This window comes from Desmodus rotundus, chromosome 2 (assembly GCF_022682495.2).
Source record: "Desmodus rotundus isolate HL8 chromosome 2, HLdesRot8A.1, whole genome shotgun sequence".
Lineage (NCBI taxonomy): Eukaryota > Metazoa > Chordata > Mammalia > Chiroptera > Phyllostomidae > Desmodus > Desmodus rotundus.
The window spans coordinates 161,560,410-161,574,571 of NC_071388.1; positions in this window are offsets into that span (position 1 = coordinate 161,560,410).

Below are 14,162 nucleotides of genomic sequence, written 5' to 3' on the forward strand. Positions count from 1 at the left end.
TATACACATTGGGCTCTCTGGTTTCTGTTTACTTTCCTTACCCTTCAAAGAGTACCTAAATCCTTCACTATACAGGGGGTCCAGGAACTGGCCTACCCAGCCAGTAAGAATCTTCCTCCCTGTCCTCCTGCCTCTCAGTTCTGATCTTTTCTACCCAATTACCTTGATTCTGCACCTAAAAAGTTGGGGGGCGGGGCACAGAATCTGGCCTTTTCATTAGAATTTGAATGGTAAAAAAGATGGCCAAGACAAAATTACAGTAAATTTTGTCCCCAGCTAAAAATGAGTGCCCGGGACAGTGTGAGACCCTTTGCAAACCTTTTCTCATTTGAACTTCCCAGCGAACGTGTGGGCAGATCTTGGAATCTAAGACCTCAGACTCCCAACTCCAGTGCTTGGTTAGCTCAAGTGCACCACCTTTCTTTATAAAAAGATCTAGCCACAGACAAATTTTTATTCATATCAATGTGTATGAATATTGACATATTCATATACATTGATATAGTTTGTTCATTAAGGACGCTTTATTGTAAGAGTTATCCTAATATGATAAACAAATATTTTGCTATAAAAAATTGAGTTTAGAGTTGATGCTCCAATTTGAATCCACTTTAGAAATCAAATATTTACTCACTTGGCAAAACATTTATTGATGGTGACAATGTCCCTGGAGCTCAGATATATAAAGAGATAAAATCCAACTAATAAAGCAAACAACATGTGTATCCAAAATATCTATTATGAACTCAATGTTTTGCAAAGTGCTTTGCTAAAAATCTTTTCTATATGTTTTGGGGAGGTGTAGTGAAAGAAAAAGTATATAACTGGAGTGTGGTTAAATTTTTAAAATTCTGGAGGAGGATTAACATGCAGTTCTTGCCCTCAGACCTCTTTGGATAATGGTGACTGGTGGGGCACAGCTGGCTAAGCGGTAAAAAGAGGAAGAGGAAGGAGGGAAAGGGGCCCTTAGAACCTCCTGTCACTGGCCTGTCAGTGCCACCAGACTGCCCAGACGTGGCTTGCCCAGGAATTCAAGGGGTCAAAAGAGAAAAGGTTCCTCAGCAGAGGAGTGCCAGGTTGAAATTTAGTCGACTGACAAGTAAGACTTTTATATTCCAATCTGAGGTAGAATAAACAACTTCCTGTTGAGTGCTTACTGTATCCATGAGTGACTTTATTAATTCTCCTTATTTTCTGAGCTTGGGTTGGCCTGATTCCTAGGTTTTAAAAATGTTGTAAGTGCCTCCTACCTCTTAAGCTGTGAAGGGAAACCAGAGGTCTTCGGGTATGTCTTCCTGTGTTTCCTGTGCTTCCTCTGAGGAACAATGCAAATTAGAGACAGATAACCTTCATAGATAGGGTGACATCCAGTGCTAGTCCTAACAAAACCAAGAAAACACCCAGAACGAGAAAAAACTCTCATATCCGGTCTTCACTCAGCATGGCCAGGCCTTCGTGTTCTCCACCCTTTTTCAACCCTCAGGGCCTTAGGTTACGTTTGTCCCTTCTCACCCGAGCTGTCTCCCATTAGTCCAACGAGCACCCCTCCCAGCTGTGATGGGAAACATTAGGCTTTCTGTCATTCAACATACATTTTTATCCCACTACTTAATGGAAAGAAACAGCTCATTCATTTCTCGGCTTTTAAAAAAAAAACAATACAACCCGCTTTAGGGAACAGCTGGCGTTGGCTTGTCTCACTGTAATCAGGGTCACACCCAGGCCTCCCGGAAGGAGTCAGGCTTGGCAGCATCCACATTCTACAGTCCCCGCTCTCTCCAGCCCCTCAAGGCCTTAACACCCTGTCCTCCTTTCCCCCCCACAAACTTGGGCGTTAGAGTTTAACTGAATTGAAAATATTTAATGCCTGTTCTTTAGGGCCTCCTTTCAGTTTGCAAGCCTATACAGCCTGTCTCAGTAAAGGGATGTGCTAATACAGATGCTTGACGCAACTAAAACACAACGAAATACACACAATAATATATTAAATATATATTTAGGCGGCCAAGACCTGGGGAAAACCAAAATGTCCTCAGTAGAGGACTGGGTAAAGAAGATGTGGCACATGGATACAATGGAATGCTGCTCGGCCGTAAGAGAAGATGAAGCCCTGTCATTTGTGACAACCCGGATGGACCTTGAGAATGCCGTGCTAAGTGGAATCAGTCAGTCAGAAAGAGCTAAGAACCATGTGACTCCACTCATGTGTAGGATATAAAACTGGGACTCGTAGATGCAGACAACAGCATGGTGGCACCAGAGGGAAGGGGGCGGGGGGGTAGCAAAAGGTAACGGGGCCAAATGTGTGGTGGTGGAAGGTGGTCTGACTGTGGGCAGTGGGCGCACAGTGCAACATACAGACCATGTATCATAGAAATGCACACTTCAAACAATGTGATCTTATTAACCAATGCCACCCAATAAATTCAATATAAAGTATATATTTAATATATACGATGATTGTGTTCAGCTGACGTCCCAAAACGATAATTTAAAATGCAATTCTACATGAAGTCAACCCACCCAGAGAACACTGTGCTTCAAATATGGGTCTAAATATATTTTACATTTTATTTTAATTATTTGAGTGCATACACATACAAATATATAAAATATATATTTGTGAATATATATGTTCAAGAATAATGCACATATACATTCTACCTTTCTACCTACTGGATCCGTAGCTCAGTAAGAGTAGAGTTCTGTTGTCCTAGTAAGTACAAAGATACTCAGCAAATGTCAGTTGAATATATTAAGATAAGAAAAGCTAATACACTGACTTCACCTAGGCTGCCTGTGTTCTGCACCTCCCCGTGGGGAGCACGCTAGGCTATTGATAGCATTCTGGTTAATGCTTTACACTTGCCCTGCTCCATTTTACCTATATTATGGCAAAAGCCAATGGAAGGCTATGTTTACAGTTTGTACTTACAGCACAGTGGCAGGACGGAGGACTAGGGGCACCAGGATGTAGGAAGGTTCATTATAACTGCTCTTCCATGTTTCGTTTGCTTGCAGTTCAAACAAACAAAATAAGGTTTGCAAGGTCAAGCCAGAGTTTTTTTTACACCAGTTTCCAGAAAATCTTCCTTTATATGAACAATCTTTCTATACCCTATAACTCATAGCCCTTTATATGCAGAGAGCCAGAGACGGTGCCTACTTTCTCCTTTTAAAAACTATTTTCAACTAGAAAATATTGTTTTTCTACAAATAACAATGACAAAAACATGTATGCAAAAAGAAAAAGAGGAAAGAGAAACCATTGTTAAATTCACTACCAAAAAAAGAACCATTGTTAACATCTGAGATTTTTTTTTCTTTGACTCTGTAGATGTGGCACATGCCCCCATGGAACTTGCCCCCTTTCTCTGCCTCCTCAAATCCGAATGGTTACAACATGTTAGTATCATGTGACTTTACCCTCTATCATAGCTATTGGGTAGGTGCATGGATGAACACTGACCCAAGCTGGGCCAAAGAGTTACCCTTTCTCTGAGGATGAAGCTATGATGTTTAAGTTAGGGGCTGCTGGAAATAATCTTTGACCATGGGAAATGAGAAACAGAAAACCATCCAGAGGGAAAGAGATGCATAGGGGAGGAAAGATGAGAGAGAGAGAGAATCCTGGCAGCAACCAAGTGTCTGGTTCCAATTCTAAGGCTTGGAAGGACATAATCCGTAAGCTCTGTAGGTGGAGTGGCTGTTTGGTGTGCTGCCTAGACCCTCCCCTTCAGGTCGGAGGTAGCCCTGCCCCCAGATGCTGGAATGACTGTTGTTGATGGATCATACCCAAGTAGTTTTTCAGGATTTGTCCTTGAATTAAAGGAGCTGGCGGCTTGGACCAAGGTCACACACACTCTCCACGAGCCGCCTACATCCAATGATTGGTTGACATGTGAGTATAAGGTCTGAATTCCTTGCCTCCATATGGGACAACTCCATGGGCGTTGCCCATGGCATTGGTTACAGCCACATCCCAGTTCCACTTGGCCCTCTGCCCAATCTTCCTTTCCTTACTCCCTTACATTCAAAGAGCACTTCTCACTAAACTTGCACATGCAGTTCTGTCTCCATCTGTTTCCTGGGGAGCCTGACTTAAGACAGAGAGTGTGGCAGAGATGTCTAAGTGTCCCACATAACACTTGTCCCCTTCTTCCTTTGTAATATGGCTTATAATGCATCCTTGTAATAAATCACTCCACCATTAGCACTCAAGCTAGCACGAGTGGTTTCTCGTGTTTTGCAGCCCAAAGGGTTCAAACTAATATATCATTTCCTTTTTTGATTTCTATTGCCACATCCTCCTTCAGAAACATTGCGCCAATTTACATTCTCATCAATAGCGTATAAAAGTAACAACTGACCAGACTCTGCTCAACACTAATGTGATCCTTTTTAAAAATTCACTCACTCAACGAATGCTTATTGAGTACTTGCTATGTGCCTGGCTATGTACGAAGTAAGGGCTGTAGAAAAATCTCTGCCCTCACAGAGCTTGAATTCTAGGTGTGAAGAGACAGACAATTAACAAAATAAGTAAGTTGCACTGTATACCAGAAGGTAGTAAGTGCTACAGAGACATAAAACAGAGAAGAGGGGGCAGGCAGTGCACGGGTGGGAGGCATTCATTTAAGGAAAATGGTTAAAGAAGCTCGTGCTGAGATGGTGACTTTTCAGCAGACTTGAAAGGGGTAAAGGAACAAGGCATGAGAACATCTGGGGAACAGCACTTTTGGTAGAGGGAACAGCAAGTTCTGGAGGCTGGATTACGCCTGGTGTATTCACACAACGACCAGGCTGGAGGCTGGAGTGAAGGGGGCAAAGGGGAGACTGGGAGGAGATGCGGTTGGTAAGGGAATGGGGCTGCTGTGTAGTCTTGGGGATTGGAGCTTTATCTAGACCAGACAGCCAGCCAGAGGGATTGGAAAGGAAGTGACAAGTTCTGATGTGTTCAAAAGGCGCCCTCTGGTGGCTCTGCTCAAAATCTTGAGTAAAGAGATATGATAGAGAAAAAAGAAGGTTGGTGCTGATTCACTCCAGGGAAGATGCCTGCCAGTTCATCTCACGCTCCTTGGATCCCTCAGATGGGTGAGCCTGGCTCTTCAGCTGATTTTATGATTCTACAGGCTGCCCTTTGCCTTGTAGTACATTTTCTTTATCACTGGGGTAGCCAGAATAGGCCTCTGTCACTTGTAACCAAACACCTGTACCTGCCACAGGGTGCCTCTTTCGACCTCTGCCTGGCAGACTTTCCCTCATCTTCTATTAAAAGATATTAAAAGACTGTATGATAGTCTTTTAATTAAAAGACTATTATTTAAAAATCTAATATTCTGAAACTGGCCTGGTTTGGCAAAGGGAGGCAGGGCTATGTGGTTTGGGTGTTTTTAAAGGGAGTGGGACTTAATGGCAGAAGCCTGACATTATTCTAAATCTATATAATCTTTCAATAAATAACCCCTTTCCTTTTTCACCAAAAAAAACCCAACCCAACTTATTTCTTGTACATTGTAGATTCAAGTTGCAGTGAAAAACAGCCAATGGGTATTTTGATGTATTTGCAGGAAGAAAAGTAAATATAATACAGAAATTCTTTTTTAAAAGAGATTTTATTCATTTATTTTTAGAGAGAGGGGAAGGGAAGGAGAAAGAGAGGGAGACATCGACATGAGAGAGAAACACCATTGCCTCTTGTACATGCCCCAACCGGGGACCCCCCCTTGAACCCACAACCCAGGCTTGTGCCCTGGCCAGGAATTGAACTGGTGACCTTTGTGGGACAACATGCAACCAACTGAGTTACACCACTCAAGGCAAGAAATTCTTAATTAAATACCATTGTTTATCCAAATAGAGGCAGCAAGGGAGGTCAGTCAGTGAATCATTTAAACCCGTTGAACCTCTATTATTGTTTGCCTAGAAAATATTTGTTTTGTTCTGGGGTTTACTTTTTGTAATTATAAAAGCAATATATAATCATTGTAAAATAATTTTGGATATATGGAAAGTTATGAAAAAATTTCTAGGTTCAGAAAATAAATATAAAAGACTTCTGGCCAACATGGAGGAGGAGGTAGATACACTTCGCTTCCTCACACAACCAACAGAAGGACAACTACCAATGTAAAACAAAAAACAACCAGAACTGCCTGAAAATCGAACTGTATGGAAGTCCAACAACCAAGGAGTTAAAGAAGAAATATTCATCCAGACCGGTAGGAGGGACAGAGATGGGCAGCCTGGCAGAGAGGACCGGGGCAGGCGAGGTGGCAGCTAGTGAACTGGGTGGTTCCACATGCGAGTGCGGATAAACCGAGAGGGACAACTGGGGAGCAAGACAGACTGTGCAACCCAGGGTTCCAGAACAGGGAAATAAAGCCTCAAAACATCTGACTGAAAACACCTGTGGGAGTTGCGGGGGTAGGAGAAACTCCCAGCTTCACAGGAGAGTTCAGGGAGACTCACAGGGTCCTGGAACATATACAAACCCATCCACCCAAGAATCAGCACCAGAAGAGCCTAATTTGCTTGTGGGTAGCGGGGGAAGTGACTGAAAGACAGCCAAGAGCCAAGCAAGCAGCATTGTTCCCTCTCAGTCCCCTCCTTCACATATAGTGCCACAACATAGTCACATGGGTTGCCTCACCCTGGCAAATACCTAAGGCTCCATCCCTTACTATGTAACAGGCACGCTGAGACAAAGAAACATGGCCCGAATGAAAGAACAGATCAAAACTCCAGAAAAAGAACTAAGCAACAAGGAGATACCCAACCTATCAGATGCAGAGTTCAAAACCCTGGTAATTAGGATTCTCACAGAAATGATTGAGTACAGATGCAAAATAAAAGACGAAGTGAAGGCTATAGAAAGTGAAATAAAGGAAAATATACAGGGAACCAACAGTGAAGGGAAGAAAACTGGACTCAAATCAATGATTTGGAACAGAAGGAAGAAATAAACATTCAATCAGAACAGAATGAAGAAACAAGAATTCAAAAAAATGAGTAGAGGCTTAGGAACCTCTAGGACAACTTTAAATGTTTCAACATCCGAATCATAGGGGTGCCAGGAGGAGAAGAGGAAGAGCAAGGAATTAAAAACTTACTTGAAAAAATAATGAAGAAAAACTTCCCCAATTTGGAGAAGGGAATAGACATGCAAGTCCAGGAAGCTCAGAGAGTCCCAAAGAAGTTGGACCCAAGGAGGAACACACCAAGACAATCATAATTACATTATCCAAGAGAAGGAAAGAATCTTAAAAGCAGCAAGAGAAAAGGAGACAGTTACTTCCAAAGGGGTTCCCATAAAACTAGCAGCTGATTTCTCCAAAGAAACCTTGCAGGCAAGAAGGGGCTGGAAAGAAGTATTCAAATTCATGAAAGGCAAGGACCTATATTCAAGATTATCATTTAGAATGGAAGGGCAGATAAAGTGCTTCCCAGATAAGGTCAAGTTAAAGGGGTTCATCGTTGCCAAGCCCTTATTATATGAAATGTTAAAGGAACTTATCTAAGAAAAAGAAGATCAAAACTATGAACAGGAAAATGACAACAAACTCACAACTATCAATAACTAAACCTAAAACAAAAACAAAAATAAACTAAGCAAACAACTAGAACAGGAACAGAATCATAGAAATGGAGATCACATGGAGGGTTACCAGTGGGAAGGTGGAGGGAGAAGAATGGGGGAAAAGGTGCAGGGAATAAGAAGCATAAATGGTAGGTACAAAATAGACAGGGGTAGGTTAAGAATAACATGGGAAATGGAGAAGCCACAGAACTTATACATAAGACCCATGGACATGAACTAAGGTGGGGGAATGCTCGAGGGAAGGGTTGTTGCAGAGTGGACGGGAATAAAGGGAGGAAAATTAAGACAACTGTAATAGAATAATCAATAAAGTGTACTTGAAAATAAGTATAAAAATAAAAAATTTACATTCTAGGTGATTTTACATTTGTTAAATGTGCTTTAGCTGTTTTTACTCACAACACTTCTGACACCAAATGTGTCCATTTTTTTTCCACACCAATCAGTTCTCCAACTTTCCAACTGGGTGTCCTACAATTCAATTCTGCCCCTATACCTGGGTTTAGCACAGACCCCCATGAGACTGCCCAGTGAGAACCAACCAAACAACTGTCAACCAGGTGTTCCCGTGACTCCCTCCTCAGATGTCACACTTGGGCACTTGCTTGCCCTTATGAAGGAGGGTGGTCAGACCCAGGGAGCTCGACCCAGTAGCAGTGTTCTCCAACCAGTGGTCTCCAACCCGCCCTCACGGGTCATTCTACAGGACTGAGATACAGGGAGGCCTGTCTGCATTGACCGCAAAGGGATTTGTGGACATCGTTTAGCAGCAACTTAGTCCCCAAGCAACAACCTCAACTTGTTCTGTATCAGGGGTGTCAAACTCATTTTCACCAGGGGCTACACCAGTCTCATGGCTGCCTTCAAAGGGCTGAATGTAATTTTGGGACTGTATGAATGTAACTACTCCTTAACAGTTAAGTGAGAGCTGGGCGCTGCCGGGTAGAAACAAGGTGCCGGCCGGATAAAACAAGGTGGAGGGCTGGATTCGGCCCGAGGGCCTTGTCTTTGCCATCTCTGTTCTACATCATCTGGGTATGTCTCCAAGACATGAAGACACAGGGAGCCCTAACGTGACAGGTGGCAGCAGGCGGGAGAAAGTACTGGTCCTTCAAGCTGGAGCAGGGATGCAGGAAAAATCTAGAAAGCAGTGATAAACTCAACTGATGTGGGCTGTGCATACAAGTCTTGGGTTAAAGAAACCAAGCAAGGAGAACAGGCTTGCTGAGGCACATCTCTTCTGCAGACAGAATCCTCAGAGGAGCCTAAGAAAGAGGGAGGAAGGACCCACGGACCAAGAAGGGCCCTGCAGGGCCACAGCCTCTAACAGACATCTGTCCTCTGTCCTGGTGGTGAGTGAGGTGCAGGCCTCCTAGAGCCACGGCCAGCCTCAGAAACGCGGAAATTCTGTGCCCCGTCCCTGAAGTGCCTCGTACGGCTTGAAAAGAAAAAAACACTTACCCAGCTTCCAGTCTCCCATCCTGATACACCAAGGACTACCTTCTTGATTAACGACCCCTCCCCCACTCTTATTTGGAGAACCCACCCTAGACTTTGCATCTGGGCCCACTTTTGCTAATCCCCGCACAATGAATGCTCAGGGGAAGAAAGGCGGCGGGAAAACTGCACCAGCAGGTGGACCCCGAGTCCGCCCTCTGCCTGCTCACGCGCCTGCAGCGCTCCCAGCCGCCCCACCCCCGCCCCGCCCCCGTCCTCCGAGCAGCCTCTGTGTCCGTGGACCTCTCACGTCAAACGTGACTGGTTTTATTTAAGTATAGTTTCCCCTGCTATCCAAAAGTACAGCGGTTCCTATGAAACCTTTTGAGAGAGAAAACGGCGTAAAGCGAATAAGCAATTACCATTAAATTATATGAAAAAAATTTTGAGTATTTCCAGACCCTCCCCCAAATAATCTACCAAATCATATATCGAGCAGCACATAAAACCTACTCAATAAAACGATACTGACGCACAGTGAGAGCAGTGCCTCTCTTGCCGCTCCAGGTGCACGCCTTCTCCGGAGGGCTCGCTGCGTCGCCCGCAAACGCTGGACGCTGCTTTTGCCGTTTGCCCTCTTTGGAAAAGGGAAAAACCTCCCCGTTAGTGAAAACAGGTCCTAATGGTGGTCTTTCATAAAAGTGAAGTGGCGTAACAAGAACTTTCAAAAAGCAGGGGATACCTGTACTCCCTACAAGGTATTTTTCATTCCACTCTTGTCCAGCAGAAATGGAAACACATTTAAAATCGTTCCTATCGAAATCGATGAAATTTCCCTTCATTTCCCAGACCACTTCAGGCTGGAAGGCAGGAATAGGGCTTGCGGATTCCACCTCCTACACAGCGTTGTTTCTGGCCTTTGATTGCACCGGCTTAGCTACGGTGGGTGCTTGTTAGTTCCTCTGGTCATCCAGCATCCAAAGTTCTTTCTACACTGGGTGGGTCTTCGCTTGCATAAGTCTTGGTGGCGAAAGCCTCCCACTACAGAACCTGAAGCAGACAGGTAACCCCTCTCTCCATCCCCTGGGAGATGGACCTCAGCCAATCAGATGCTGCCACCTGTAACTCTGACACTTGAGCTCCTTTCCCCAGACCCCAGGGACGCCGACCGTCACTGCCGCAGCAGGCTCTGCAACCCAGTACTGCGATCTGGCCCTGCCGCGGGTTGCTGGTCCTGGCCGTCCAGCAGCTGCCTGAGAGCCAGCATGCAGCTGATTCTGTGGTAGCTGTCAGGTTTCTTGCTTACAAGCTACATTTAAAAGCTCAGAAATCTGACACCGAAGAACATAGCAGGAAAAACAGACGGTTCCAGCGGACATTTGACCTGGCGCCTGACCTGACGGCCCCGCGCCCAGACTCTATTCTCACGCTCCCCTGAATCCCTCTCTCCTCAGCACCGGTCTCCGCTGGGTTTACAAGGTTTCTTTGGCAGGAGCGCTCCATCTTTCAGGGCATTTGACCACCTCCATCCTCTTCTTCCCAAGTGACATTTTGGCTCGGAGGCAACCTGAAATTACCTAACAGCAGTGAGGAAGGATGGCCCAGTCCCCAAGCTGTCCGTTTTTGCTGGTGTGCCCTGAGGTCCTGTCCCGCTTCTGGGCTGGAGCACCTGGCCCTGGATCACTGTACATGGGCTTCTGCAGCCGATGTTGTGAGTCTCACCCCCAAATTCTCGGAAACACCATAGTCTTGACCGTACAACTCTTCCAGGTTCCCCAGTTTCTCAGCACTCCCATGCCCCGCCTTTGGCGCCCAGGACCTGTTAGCTGCATTCCTGCCCCATTCTGAAGAGTCTCGGCCCCTGCGAGGCTGCCCTGGGGCACATTCGTCTAAACAGCTCTCTCATCCACCGCCAATCCACCTGCTGGGGGCGCGCGGTCCCAGCACCATTCCAGACACTGGGAATCTCTACGAGGCTTGCAGCTCTCTTTGCCATGTACCAGAAAGCAAGAAACAACCCCACTTGCTTTGAATTCCTCCAAATCTATCTGCTGGTCATCATCACTCCCTTACATCATAATGTTGACCCCAAAGTGGAGGTCAAGGAACAGGCCCTCACGTGTTGAGTATTCTTCCCCCCAAAAGCTCTCCGAGCTCCTCCCCAACCCAGGAAGCAGGGCCTGTATGTCACCTTCTGCAGGTTTTCTTCTCCATGGTCCTCAGCACACCCTGTGGTTAATTTTCCAAGCTTCAGTCCCCTTGTCAGGAGGCATGGTAAGAGCCCTAGTCTCATCCAAGTGCCAGGCCTCTCATGACTACTTTTTCCTACCATAGGCTTTAAAGTGCCTGTTTGAAAGTCAAAACTGAGCTGTAACTGCTTTGGCCTAGACTGTCTCCGTTGTTCCTCTAGGGGTCACGCACTGAGAACCTATTCCTGCTGGATGGTTCGGGTGAGAGCGGTAGGGTAAAGAAACACAAATTGTGTGATTTACTGTGAAAACATGACCCATTTCAGAATCCTAGCTCTGTTACTTTTTAACTGAGAAAATTACCTGCTCAGAGCCTCAAATAGAAAATGATTTAAGCATTCGTTGTGAAGATCAAATGAGATTCTACATTTAAAGTGCTTAGAGTAATATGTAGCACAGAGTTCCTGCGTTTGCAGACACCGTTGTTACACCTCGTGCGACAGGACTCCTTGAAGAAAGGAGTATTCAGGGACATTTGGTGCAACCGGATGTTATCCTGCTTAACTCCAAAGATGTAAGCTCTTGTATATTTTAATATTAAACTAACGTCAAACTAATAATTACCTGCTATCATAAACAGTGAATCCATTCCCAAGTTTCTACGAGAAACTTAGGTTCTCTTCACTTTTAAAATACTACCACTAGGTGGTGTTTTGTTCAATTAATTCGAATATAAAAGTTTCTTCTGGCTCCTGTGTCAGCCAACATGAGCTGAAGAGTAAACATGTTGCCAGGCGCATTTCAGACTGAATATTTACTTTCCAACTGATTCAAATTTCCTAGGCAAAACCAAAAAATGTGCTTTTCTCAAGGGTTATACACACTGTTTTACTTTTCTTTAAATGAAGTGGAAATGAGTAGGTTTTTCTCCCTTGCAAAGGACCTGCTGAACAGATTGATGGAGGAGGCAAGCCCTAATACAGGGGAGAGTATACATTTTTGCCTGGTTAAGAAATCACTTTTTATTTACAATTCTTGTACCTGTCTTTAAAAATAAAAAATTCATATTTTAAAAATCAAATTCCCCTTTAAACTAAAAATACTAGACTTTTTTTTTAAGATTTTATTTATTTTTAGAGAGAGGGGAAGGGAAAGAGAAAGAGAGAGAAACATCAATGTGTGGTTGCCTCTCATGTGCCCCCGACTAGGGACCCAGCCCACAACCCAGGCATGTGCCCTGACTGGGAATTGAACTGGCGACCCTTTGGTTCACAGCCCACACTCAATCCACTGAGCTATACCAGCCAATGAAAAATACTAGACTTTTTAATTCCTTATTTAATAGTGCCTACTGCTCCCACCCTAGACATACTGTCTTCTGCAAATGTATTACTAAACATAGTTTGTTAAAAACCAACATTATGAACCACTTATAAAAGTACTGCCAGCTAATAGAATAATTATTTAAGTAAAATAAATGTTTTTTCACTAGAAATGGTAAAAATAGTCTTTTATGTATCAACTCAAAGCCTTTCTTTCCCTCTATGTTCAACCTGGATTTGAACCCTAATTCTGCAATTTACCAGCTCTTCGACCTTGGGCAAGCCTCTTCACCTCTCCAAACTGAGGCTTGCTCACCTGTAATGAATACCAATATCTGCCTCCCAGGTTGAGAACAGGTCTTTTTTTTATAATGTTGTAAAGTTGTTAGTACAGAATGCTCGAGAAGCTGCAGATATTAAGTACAAGTGCATTCTTTCTTTCAGACACATTGATATTTCTGCTCGAAAGCATACAGGAATCTTCCTGTAGCACATCTTCCCTTTGCTCTCCCTGCCCCACTCTGGGCCCACCCATTTCCATCTTTTTTTTCTGCCCAGGAGGGTTGACTTGGAAAGCCTGCACGAACATTCTTTGTCCTCTGGCTTCTGCTTGGATTTGGCTGGAGGACAGGAGATTGGAGGGAGGGTGGAGAGAAAGGTGGGGGCATTTGTTCATCCAAGTCCCTTCCTGTGGGGTCACTGTGGGCTGGCTGGAGGTCTCAACTGGACGTCCCAGGGTCTGTCAGGCAGCCCTCTCCACGCAGCTCCTTCTCTCTCTCTCCGAATTTCACCACCGACTCACTTTCCTTGCCCCACTAGAACTAGCCCCAGTAACGAAACTTGTAGAATGTCTATGCCCTGTTCCCCTCTTCGTGTGTTGTCCCTTTATTAAATTCTCCTATGCTACCTAACAATTTAAATGCACCATCTTTTTCCTGCTGGGTCCCTGTGGTCCAGGAGTTAAGCTAATTTGGGTGGGGGGGCACCACAAGGAATATCCTTACACTGTCCATTACTTAGGGCCTTTGTGCTTCTCCAGGAATCTTGGCCACACTTGGTCTGAACCCAAATTCAGGGACCTGTGTGGATTCAAAAGCCTCCCCCTACTGTCGCCGGTGATGTTTTCCTGCTGTGTTCCATGCGCCTGCGTCCAGAGCTGCTTGGCTTAGCTGAGGGTCAGACCCAGACAGGATGCTCCAGCCCCGTCCACTGTCCTACGAACTCCGGACACATTCACCATTCTGTGAGGCTCTGTGACTTTGCTGCAGAGTTGGGGTAGCATTGCAACCAGACTTCAGCCATATTTACTGTCTCCCCAAACCTGTTTTCCTCCCAAATGAACCCCCAGTATCTGTCATCTTGTATCATCCAACTCCTTCGCCCCCAGCTCCCACTGTCTCTCCAGTCGGAGTGCCCAGGACAGCTCAGTCCGCTGTCCCTTGTCCCTTCTTCTGGAATTCCATTGAACGGAATCATCTCCCCTTGTCACCCTTGGGGAAAACAGGCTCAGCAAAGTCCTGAAATCACCCACCGTCCTCCACATTTGTGCTCACTCCTTCCCTAGCCCCACTGACAGTCTTAGCTCTAGGCCCCACAGCAAGTGCTGGAGGAGGG